The 12,664-nt window shown below is 40.7% G+C and overlaps 1 protein-coding gene and 1 pseudogene across 6 annotated transcripts in view; both read left to right on the top strand.

The window, feature by feature from the left end:
- DCX (doublecortin) overlaps positions 1-12,664 on the top strand; it is a 398,761-nt gene that overhangs the window by 74,241 nt on the left and 311,856 nt on the right. The window lies entirely within an intron of this gene.
- Positions 1,457-3,870, top strand: LOC133243046 (cAMP-regulated phosphoprotein 19-like; annotated as a pseudogene).

Raw genomic sequence — 12,664 nt, 5'->3', positions numbered from 1 at the left:
CATTCTTTACAGGTAGATGGAAGAGCAGTTAGTACCATTCATAACCTGTGTCAATTGTTTGTTTTGGCATAGTGCAATGGCACCCCACTCCAGTACTCTTGCCTGGAAAATCCCATGGATGGAGGAGCCTGGTAGGCCTCAGTCCATGGGGTCGCTAAGAGTCGGACATGACTGAGCGGCTTCACTTTCACTTTTCACTTTCATGCATTGGAGAAGGAAATGGTAACCCACTCCAGTGTTCTTGCCTGGAGAATCCCAGGGACGGGGAGCCTAGTGGGCTGCCATCTCTGGGGTCGCATAGAGTCGGACACGACTGACGTGACTTAGCAGCAGCAGCGCTAGAATAAGAGAACACAAGACTAGAAATATGTTAGGAAAGCCAGGTTCTGGTCCTCAGCCTGAAACTAAACAGCTCTGTAATTTGGGGCATGTCACAACTTCATACAGGGACCAGTTTTCTTATCTGTCACATTGTTATATTTCTTCTATGTACCTCATTAAGATGAGGGCTTCCCTTGCTGCTGCTGCTGCTAAGTCACTTCAGTCGTGTCCAACTCTGTGTGACCCCATAGATGGAAGCCCACCAGGCTCTCCTGTCCCTGGGATTCTCCAGGCAAGAACACTGGAGTGGTTTGCCATTTCCTTCTCCAATGCATGAAAGTGAAAAGTGAAAGGGAAGTCGCCAGTCGTGTCTGACTCTTAGTGCCCCATGGACTACAGCCTACCAGGCTCCTCCATCCATGGGATTTTCCAGGCAAGAGTACTGGAATAGGGTGCCATTGCCTTCTCCATCCCAGATACGCTACCCATACCCAATCCTTTTTTCAAAGTCTACCTTCTAGGCAACCCCAATTAAGTATATGTGCTGCCAAAGCGAGCACTCAGTAAACCCCAATTAAGATACTTCCTTGTTTTTGTCTACTTGATCTTTCAACCATTAAGAGAAGTAAGCTAAAATCTTCTATCATGATAGTGATTTTTTAACTTTTTCCTTATATTTCTATTACATTTTGCTTATATATTTCAAAGCTCTCTTGTTAGATGCCTAAAGGTTCATGACTATTTCCTCTTATTGAGGATAAAACTACCATGTTTCTCTTTGTCCCATTAATTATTCACCTTGAATTCTATGTAATATTGATACACGTGCTTTATTTTCTTAGCATTTTCCTAGTATCTTCTACTTATTTTTATTTTATTTTGGCAGGTCTCTTGTAAACAAATAAAAGTCTATAGATGGATTAAAATTTCCATCTGATAGTAAAAATGGAAAGTATATCAATACATTCTATTAGCAAGGCTATAAGGACACAGTGACTCTCATATAGTATTGGTGGGAATGCAAAGTAGTACAATCCTTTTGGATGGAGATTTGGAACTATTCATATCTAACAAAATTAAGACATATGCATTGTCTAACAAAGTAATCCTATTCCTAGGAATTTACCCTGAAAATAGACCTAAAATAATATTAAAATATATATGCAAAGGTTATTTGTTACAGTGTAATTTCAAAATACTGGAAACAAACTAAATGCTCATGCAGGAGACTACCTGAATAAAGTACAATACATTGCACAGGGGGACACTAGGCAGATGCAAAAAAAGAACAAGGAAGAACTCTATGAACTGACATGGAGTGATTTCCATGATATAATGTTAAGTAAAAAAAAAAAAAGTGTGCAAGTAAAAATAAAGTATGCAAAATAGTATGTTATCTTTCCTGTGTAAAGAACTTGAAAAGACATATACACTCTTCTTTTAAAATATTCTTTAAAAAGAATTATATATGTATGTATGTATAACTGAATCACTTTGCTGTACAGCAGTAATTGACACAATTGTAAATCAACTATACTTCAGTTTTTTAAAAAGACTATCATTTTATGATGTGTTCAAGCAAAGGAAGGTATTTGGGTCAAACATATTAGAATCTCAGGGCATCGCAAAGCCAGAGAAGTGGGGTATGGGGTAGCAAGAAGTATGCCTGCAGAAGGCCCTGAGGCAAACTCCACAGAGGAGCAAAAGGAAATGGAAGATAAAGTGACCAGTCCAGGGAGAGCTGAAGAGGCAAAATTAAAAGCAAAGTATCCTCATCTGGGGAAAAAGCCTGGAGGTTCAAATTTTTTTAAGGAAACAACTGTGGAAAGGGCAAAAATATTTTTATTCTTGGAATTACAACATGGCTAAAGCAAAAATGAAGAACAGCAACTTCCTACTTCAGCCCCTGGTAAGACAGAGGTCACTGATGACCACATTCCCATTCCACAGGGCCTTCCTCAATGGAAACCATCTCTTGTTGCCTATAAGCTGGCTGGCTGTTTAAAAGAGCTGAACTGCATGAATCTTCTAATTCCCATTATTTCTCCTTAATATGTTATTCCTCCGCTTTTTATTTCCTTTTACTCACTCAGTCATTTGAATGATGGCTTTGCAGGTAGGGGTAAATTGTCCTGCTTTTTAAGGGAATAATATAATACATGTGTAGAGTTTCTGATTAGTTTAGCAATGCACTGATGAAAAGAACATGTTAGAGAAATGTAAAGTAATCTACTTAAAAATAATTGTATGTATTACCCAACTCCTGGTGTAGGGCTGGTTCCAACAAGCAACAGGCAAGTTTTACAATTTTAATGTTTTGGCTTTCTTTCAGTTCAGTTCAGTCACTCAGTTGTGTCCGATTCTTTGCAACCCCATGAACCGCAGCACACCAGGCCTCCCTGTCCATCACCAACTCCCGGAGTCTACCCAAACCCATGTCCATCGAGGCGGTGATGCCATCCAACCATCTCATCCTCTGTCATCCCCTTCTCCTCCTGCCCTCAATCTCTTGCAGCATCAGGGTCTTTTCAAATGAGTCAGCTCTTCTCATCAGGTGGCAAAAGTACTGAAGTTTCAGCTCAACATCAGTCCTTCCAATGAACACCCAGGGCTGATCTCCTTTAGGATGGACTGGTTGGATCTCCTTGCAGTCCAAGGAACTCTCAAGAGTCTTCTCCAACACCACAGTTCAAAAGCATCAATTCTTCAGCGCTCAGCTTTCTTTATAGTCTGCCGGGGACCAGCCCCGGCTGATCCAGGGTATTCGAAGGAGAGACGGCGTAGGCGAAGATCAGGGAACAATTGCTTAATTAAATGTTAATTAAGGATATAAAGAGTAATAGAATGAGGATAGCTCAGTGAGGAAATTCAGTGGAGAAAAGAGGCTGAATAATTCAGCCAGAAGGTAAGAGAAAGAACGACATGGTGAGACCAAGTTTCGGTGACAAGGCCCGCACTTTATTTTCCAAAGTAGTTTTTATACCTTAAGTTATGCATATAGGATAATGGGGGAAGGGGTAGAGTCTTGCAGCAAGCCAGGCTTTCTTCCTGCAAACTTATCATATGCAAAAGCTTAGGTGATTTGCATCATCTTCTGGCCCGGAGGCCTGTTAACATTTTAAGACCTTTTCTTCAGAAAACTTATTTTTCTCTAAAGGTGATTGGTCAGGAGCCACCCTCCAAAAGCATTAGATAAAGTTGCATTCCTACAGCGCAAAGATGTGGTGGGCTATAACAAGAAAAAGAATTAACTCAAGGGTCCCAGGTTACAAACATTAAAGCTACTACTTACACCAATTATATTAATCAATACACTGCCAGGGACACAGCAGGTAAGGGATATGGAGACTTAGCAGCAAACATTGGCCCAACAAGTGAAAATCCCTTCACCAATACAATTTCTAATCAATCTTTTAACTACTCAAAAGAATCTGTGTTTAGACAGTTTAGAACATCTCCTGCCTCTCACAGTTGGGAGGCTCTGAACAATCACATGTGGCCGGAAAAACCTATTCAGGCAGGCTAGAGGATTTCCAAAGGAGTTTGTAGGTTGAAACACTGTCACACCCAGGAATTATTAACTGGAGCTGTAAGCTAACTCTTTTTCAGAGAGGTAGTGGGGGACAGCCCCCTGCAAAGTCAGAGGTATAGGTGAAAGCACAAAGCAGAAAGTAGGCAGACTCTGGTTTTGGGGGTATATGCTCGAGAATTTCCAGGGGGACTCCTGAAGCTCGATCCCGCCTTTGCGTATGCCGAGCCTCCTTCCTCATGACCTTTGTCATGGGCGGAGTTCCTCACGCTGGCTACCGGCAGTGATAGAATTCCAGTTGAGCTATTCCAGATCCTGAAAGATGATGCTGTGGAAAGTGCTGCACTCAATATGCAATATGCACTCAATATGCAATATGCCGGCTCCCGGCAATAGTCCAACTCTCACATCCATGCATGACCACTGGAAAAACCATAGCCTTGACTAGATGGACCTTTGTTGGCAAAGTAATGTCTCTGCTTTTTAATATGCTGTCTAGGCTGGTCATAACGTTCCTTCCAAGGAGTAAGTATCTTTTAATTTCATGGCTGCAATCACCATCTGGAGCAATCTTGGAGCCCAGAAAAATAAAGTCAGCCACTGTTCCCACTGTTTCCCCATCTATTTGTCATGAACTGATGGGGCTGGATGCCATGATCTTAGTTTTCTGAATGCTGAGCTTTAAGCCAACTTTTTCACTCTCCTCTTTCACTTTCATCAAGGGGCTCTTTAGTTCTTCTCTTTCTGCGATAAGGGTGGTATCAGCTGCATATCTGAGGTTATTGATATTTCTCCTGGCAATCTTGATTCCAGCTTGTGCTTCCTCCAGCCCAGCATTTCTCATGATGTACTCTGCATATAAGTTAAATAAGCAGGGTGACAATATACAGCCCTGACGTACTCCTTTTCCTATTTGAAACCAGTCTGTTGTTCCATGTCCAGTTCTAACTGTTGCTTCCTGACCTGCATACAGGTTTCTCAAGAGGCAGGTCAGGTGGTCTGGTATTCCCATCTCTTTCAGAATTTCCCACAGTTTATGGTGACCCACACAGTCAAAGGCTTTGGCATAGTCAATAAAGCAGAAATAGATGATTTTCTGGAACTCTCTTGCTTTTTTGATGATCCAGCGGATGCTGGCAATTTGATCTCTGGTTCCTCTGCCTTTTCTAAAACCAGCTTGAACATCTGGAAGTTCACAGTTCACGTATTGCTGAAGCCTGGCTTCGAGAATTTTAAGAATTACTTTAATAGCATGTGAGATGAGTTGAATTGTGAGGTAGTTTGAGAATTCTTTAGCATTGCTTTTCTTTTGGATCAGAATGAAAACTGACCTTTTCTAGTCCTGTGGCCACTGCTGAGTTTTCCAAATTTGCTGGCATATTGAGTGCAGCACTTTCACAGTGTCATCTTTTAGGATTTGAAATAGCTCAACTGGAATTCCATCACCTCCACTAGCTTTGTTCGTAGTGATGCTTTGTAAGGCCCACTTGACTTCACATTCCAGGATGTCTGGCTCTAGGTGAGTGATCACACCATGGTGATTATCTGGGTCATGAAGATCTTTTTTGTATCGTTCTTCTGTGGCTTTCTTTAATTCATCCTAATTATAGCTTTGAATGTTAAGCTGATTTAAAATAACATGTATTTTATTAGTTTCGTCTGTATTTTCCTTTTAAATTTTGTAAAACAGAAGTTTAAGACCACAAGCTAGAAGAAAGGTCATGTATTTCAAATGCAAATAGATTGGGCTCCAAAAGATTTGTATCCCGTGCTTGAACTTGAATGACCTTAAATCTGTTTCAGCTTTAACAATAGAATTTTACTTGGGCCATGTTTGCGCATTCTGGTGTAACTTATGTGACTCTAGTGCTTAACAGTTGCTGTTGAAGCTAGTATTTTTATTCAGTTTTATAGTGTTAGAATACCTTTTATTTTTGAAGATGTGAATGAAGTGTGCATGTGCACTGACTGTTGAATTCACTTTTGTGCCATTTTTGTATGTTTTGCACAACCTCTCAGAAAATATTAATTCTCCAAATTCTCTTAATCCCTTTGCAAAGAATTTTTATCTATGAATCAGGAGTCTTAAGAAACTTGGATCTTGAGTCCTATGGACCTTCTTCATTTTTGATGAATTTGTTTTTGTGGATGATGCTGATTTCATAACTAACTTGCTTACACCTAGATCTATGGTAATGTCACTGGAATTGATTAAAAATGAATGTTAAAAGTTTGGATATTTCACTTCATTTTGGAATGCATACCTCTGTGGGGGAAGTGGTTTTGATGATAAAACTTATTTTGAGTAAAAGGCTTTTTGGCTAAGCTCCTAGACTGACACCATATTTTTTGTTTGTTTGTGGTCTAGATCAGTACTGAAACCAAAATCATTAGTGTGTGTGTATATATATATATAACAACTGTGTATGTATATGGACACATATACATATATACAGTGTGTGTGTGCTCATTATACATATATGGATATACATGTATATATGTAAAAAAAGATATGAAAAAATAAGCTAGGATATTAATGAGATTGGTTACTTACAAGTATAGTTGGGAGCAAAGTAGAAAGGAAAGGATATGGAAAAGAGTGGAAAGAATATGGAAGAGTATCATACTTTTCTAAATATACATTTTTGTATAGTTCTGAATTTTTTTAATTTAAATTCATTTATTTTAATTAGAGGCTAATTAACCATGTTAATATTCACATGCTTAAAAATAAATAAAATCAACAAGGATGGGGCAAAGCAAAAAAAAAAAAAATGTAATTCAAACCAAAGCAAATGAACCTAATTTCATTTCAAACAAATAATATAACATAGTGAATAACAAAAGTGTGTGTGGAGAGAGATATGAAGACTTAACATAAGTAACTAAAATACAGTATTTTGACTGTATACCGTATGAAAACTCCAGGAAAGAAATTTGGACTCCCAATGATGTATGACTTAGAGCCAGTAACCTCTGAACTTGATTTCTGGCCTTGTCTGTAAACTCCTGCAGCCTTCTGGTAAAGCTTGCCCCCATCACCCCTAGTCCTCCCATTTCACAAGATCCTCTTGCTACCTGGACGAGAACCTCTTTTAAATCTTGTGCCAGTGGGACTTTTCTCTTTATAAAATGCCTGCACACTGCTATTCAGTCTCTCTCATTTCTGGACTTTCTCCCTGAGAGCCATTCTCCCTGCCCCTTGCCTTGAGATTTCCTCACCTGTTTGAATAATACAGTTTTGTTTTTCTTATATAAAAAGATGATCATCATGAGTTTCAACATTTGAACCAAACATATGAGCTCCCCCATGACATGTTAGGTTGCTATAACGTAAATTAAGAATAAAGATGGAGTTGGAAACAAATATTGTACTCTTGTTGATAGGTTTGATTTTCACAGTGGTATGGATTAGCAATTCTGCAATTACATATGTATTCTGAGATTGAACATATAAGTAAATATATTGTCCTTAATGAGAGTTGGGTCTCTGACTGTTGGAGAGGGGAATTACAAATAAGGAAAGAGGGGAGGTGGTCCTAAGATAGCAGAGGAATAAGACGGGGAGACCACTTTCTCCCCCAACAAATTCATCGAAGGAACATTTGACTGCTGCTGCTAAGTCACTTCAGTCGTGGCCAACTCTGTGTGACCCCATAGACGGCAGCCCACCAGGCTCCCGTGTCCCTGGGATTCTCCAGGCAAGAACACTGGAGTGGGTTGCCATTTCCTTCTCCAATGCGTGAAAGTGAAAAGTGAAAGGGAAGTCACTCAGTCATGTCCTAGGTCTTAGCGACTCAATGGACTGCAGCCAACCAGGCTCGTTCATCCATGGGATTTTACAGGCAAGAACACTGGAGTAGGGTGCCATTGCCTTCTCTGAAGAAAATTTGAATGCTGAGCAAATCCCACAAAACAACTTCTGAACACTGGCAGAGGACACCAGGCACCCAGAAAGGCAGCCCATTGTCTTTGAAAGGAGGTAGGACAAAACATAGAAGATAAAAAGAGAGACAAAAGAATTAGGAATGGAGATCAGTTCCAGAGAGGGAGTCATAAAAGAGGAGAAGTTTCCAAATACCAGGAAACCCTCTCACTGGCAGGTCTGTGGGGAGTTTTGGAATCTCAGAAGGCAACATAACTGGGTGGAAAAATAAATAAATAAATAAATAAACAAAACCCTCAGATTACATGCCTAACAGCAGTTCCCAGCGGAGAGGTAGCCCAAATGCTCACATCCGCCACCAGCAAGCGGGGGCTGAACAGGGAGGCACTGGCCGCATTGCTTAGGGTAAGGACCAGGACAGAAGCAAGGTCCAATGCTGTAAAGAGCAATATTGCATAGGAACCTGGAATGTCAGGTCCATGAATCAAGGCAAATTGGAAGTGGTCAAACAGGAGATGGCAAGAGTGAACGTTGACATTCTAGGAATCAGCGAACTCAAATGGACTGGAATGGGTGGATTTAACTCAGATGACCATTATATCTACTACTGCAGGCAGGAATCCCTTAGAAGAAATGGAGTAGCCATCATGGTCAACAAAAGAGTCCAAAATGCAGTACTTGGATGCAATCTCAAAAACAACAGACTGATTGATCTCTGTTCATTTCCATGGCAAACCATTCAATATCACGGTAATCCAAACCATTCAATATCACGATAACCCCAACGAGTAACACTGAAGAAGCTGAAGTTGAATGGTTCTAAGAAGACCTACAAGACCTTTTAGAACTAACACTCAAAAAAAGATGTCCTTTTCATTATAGGGGACAGGAATGCAAAAGTAGGAAGTCAAGAAATACCTGGAGTAACAGGCAAATTTGACCTTGGAATACAGAATAAAGCAGGGCAAAGACTAATAGAGTTTTGCCAAGAACATGCACTGGTCATAGCAAAGACCCTCCACCAACAACACAAGAGAAGACTCTGTACATGGACATCACCAGATGGTCAACACTGAAATCAGATTGATTATATTCTTTGCAGCCAAAGATGGAGAAGCTCTATACAGTCAACAAGAGCAGGAGCTGACTGTGGCTCAGATCATGAACTCCTTATTGCCAAATACACACTTAAATTGAAGAAAGTAGGGAAAACCACTAGACCATTCAGGTATGACCTAAATCAAATCCCTTATGATTATACAGTGGAAGTGAGAAATAGATTTAATGGACTAGATCTGATAGATAGAGTGCCTGATGAACTATGGATGGAGGTTCGTGACATTGTTCAGGAGACAGGGATCAAGACCATCCCCATGGAAAAGAAATGCAAAAAAGCAAAATGGCTGTCTGAGGAGCCCTTACAAATAGCTGTGAAAAAAGAGAAGTGAAAAGCAAAGGAGAAAAAGAAAGATATAAGCATCTGAATGCAGAGTTCCAAAGAATAGCAAGAAGAGATCAGAAAGCCTTCCTCAGTGATCAGTGCAAATAAATAGAGGAAAACAACAGAATGGGAAAGACTAGAGATCTCTTCAAGAAAATTAGAGATACCAAGGGAACATTTCATGCAAAGATGGGCTCAATAAAGGACAGAAATAGTATGGACCTAAAAGAAGCAGAAGATATTAAGAAGAGGTGGCAGGAATACACAGAAGAACTATACAAAAAAGATCTTCATGACCAAGATAACCACGATGGTGTCATCACTCACCTAGAGCCAGACATCCTGGAATGTGAAGTTAAGTGGGCCTTAGAAAGTATCACTACGAACAAAGCTAGTGGAGGTGATGGAATTCCAGTTGAGCTATTTAAAGTCCTGAAAGATGATGCTGTGAAAGTGCTGCACTCAATATGCCAGCAAATTTGGAAAACTCAGCAGTGGCCACAGGACTGGAAAAGGTCAGTTTTCATTCCAATCCCAAAGAAAGGCAATGCCAATGAATGCTCAAACTACTGCACAATTGCACTCATCTCACATGCTATTAAAGTAATGCTCAAAATTCTCCAAGCCAGGCTTCAGCAATACGTGAACTGTGAACTTCCAGATGTTCAAGCTGGTTTTAGAAAAGGCAGAGGAACCAGAGATCAAATTGCCAGCATCCGCTGGATCATCAAAAAAGCAAGAGAGTTCCAGAAAACCATCTATTTCTGCTTTATTGACTATGCCAAAGCCTTTGACTGTGTGGATCACAATAAACTGTGGGAAATTCTGAAAGAGATGGGAATACCACACCACCTGATCTGCCTCTTGAGAAACCTGCATGCAGGTCAGGAAGCAACAGTTAGAACTGGATATGGAACAACAGACTGATTTCAAATAGGAAAAGAAGTACATCAAGGCTGTATATTGTCACCCTGCTTATTTAACTTATATGCAGAGTACACCATGAGAAACGTTGGGCTGGAAGAAGCACAAGCTGGAATCAAGATTGCCGGAAGAAATATCAATAACCTCAGATATGCAGATGACACCACCCTTATGGCAGAAAGTGAAGAGGAACTAAAAAGCCTCTTGAAGAAAGTGAAAGAGGAGAGTGAAAAAGGACAGAGGATGAGATGGCTGGATGGCATCACTGACTCGATGGACGTGAGTCTGAGTTACCTCCGGGAGTTGGTGATAGACAAGGAGGTCTGGCATGCTGTGATTCATGGGGTCTCAAAGAGTGGTACACGACTTAGCGACTGAACTGAACTGAACTTAAAGACCGGGACTGAATGCCCTGAGGGCAATCTGAGGGAGCTAACATGAGATAGTAACCCAAACTGTGGGATAACCAGAGAGAGAGAAACAAAAAAAGAGAGAGAGAGAGAACTTTCCCACCAAAAGCCCTAACCTAAGGCACTGCAGGGCCATTCACAGAACCAAGGACTGAGTGAATACCAGAGGAGAGCTAGCCAGCAGCAGATCAGCCTATCCCCTGCCAGGAGGCAGGGAGGCAGGAGGGCGGCAGCCAGAGCCAGAAAGGGGCAAACTCAGCCCCAGAAACGGCATCCTCCAACAAACTGCGAACAGGCTCCCAGTTGCCAGCCAAGCCTTCCTGGGATCCTGAATGGATGACATCCACTGAGAGGGTTGCAGCCAGAGATCAGCTCCCCAGAAGAGACACACAGCACACCTGAGATGGCACACCTGGGAAACTGAGCGGCTGGGATGAGGGAGGTGATAAGATGCACCACACCTAAGGAGAGTGCGCTGGCCAAGCACCTGGTCGCCTGAGCTCCTCAGACCTGGGAAGGGCACAAACTCAGGCCCAACTGAGTCTGCGCCTTTGTGGAGTACCCAAGAACCTAAACCTGAGCGGCTTAGACCTGGGAAGTGCACGCAACCCAGAGCCCACTTTAGACAGATCCCCTGCAGAGCAACCTCGAGCCTGAGAAGTATAGACTGGGAAAGCACACATGCTGTGAGCGGGGGCAAACCCAGTATGGCCTAGACACTGCGAGCACTCCTCACACACGCCAGTGATATTTGTTTGCAGTGTTCCTCCCTCCCTACAGCACGACTGAACAAGTGAGCCTAAATAAGTGACCACCTTTGCCCCCTTGTGTCAGGGTGTAAATTAGACACTGAAGAGTCTTGCAAACAGAAGAAGCCAAAATAAACAGAGGGAACCACTTTGGAAGTGACAGGTGCAACAGATTAAAACCTTGTAGTTAGCACCAACTGCATTGGAAGAGGCCTATGGATCCTGAGAAGTATAAGCTGGAACAAGGAACTATCTGAAACTGAACTGACCCCACACTGCCTGCAACAGCTCCAGAGAAATTCCTAGATATATTTTTACTATTATCATTTTTTTAAATTTATTTTATTTTTAATTTTTAAAAATTTTAAATCCTCTATTACTGGTTTAATTTTCACTTTTATAACCTATTACCTTGCAAAAAAAAGACACTATTTTTAAAGCAAACTTCATATATATGTTTTATAATCTTTGTGATTTTGTTTTGTTTGCTTTTTTTAATATTGTATTTTTGAGAGTCTAACCTCTAGATTTTTAATCTTTGCTTTTTGATATTTGTTATCAATTTTGTATCTTTAAGAATCAAATCTTCAGTAACCATTTTTACTTAGTAGTGTGATTACTGGCTTGTTGCCCTCTCCCCCTCCAAAAGAAAGGCCATGAGAAAATAATTGAGGAGATAATAGTTGAAAACTTCCCTAAAACAGGGAAGGAAATAACCAAAGTCTAAGAAACCCAGAGAGTCCCAAACATGATAAACCCAAGGCAAAACACCCCAAGATACGTATTAATCAAATTAATGAAGGTGGAAAGCCCAGAGACAAATCCACTCATCTATGGACACCTTATCTTTGACAAAGGAGGCAAGAATATACAAAGGAGAAAAGACAATCTCTTAAACAAGTGGTGCTGGGGAAACTGGTCAACCACTTGTAAAAGAATGAAACCAGAACACTTTCTAACACCATACACAAAAATAAACTCAAAATGGATTAAAGATCTAAATGTAAGACCAGAAACTATAAAACTCCTAGAAGAAAACATAGGCAAAACACTGTCTGACATAAATCACAGCAAGATCCTCTATGGCCCACCTCCCAGAGTAATGGAAATAAAAGCAAAAATAAACAAGTGGGACCTAATTAAACGTAAAAGCTTTTGCACAATAAAGGAAACTATAAGCAAGGTGAAAAGACAGCCTTCAGAATGGGAGAAAATAATAGTAAATGAAGCAACTGACAAAGAATTAACCTCAAAAATATAAAGCAACTCTTGCAGCTCAATTCAAGAAAAATAAATGACCCAATCAAGAAACGTGCCAAAGAACTAAACAGACATTTCTCCAAAGAAGACATACAGATGGCTAACAGACACATGAAAAGATGCTGAATATCACTCATTATCAGA

This window comes from Bos javanicus, chromosome X, assembly GCF_032452875.1.
Source record: "Bos javanicus breed banteng chromosome X, ARS-OSU_banteng_1.0, whole genome shotgun sequence".
NCBI classification, from domain to species: Eukaryota; Metazoa; Chordata; class Mammalia; order Artiodactyla; family Bovidae; genus Bos; species Bos javanicus.
Note: the sequence above shows the minus strand (reverse complement) of the source record. Positions and strands in the feature narration are given on the sequence as shown.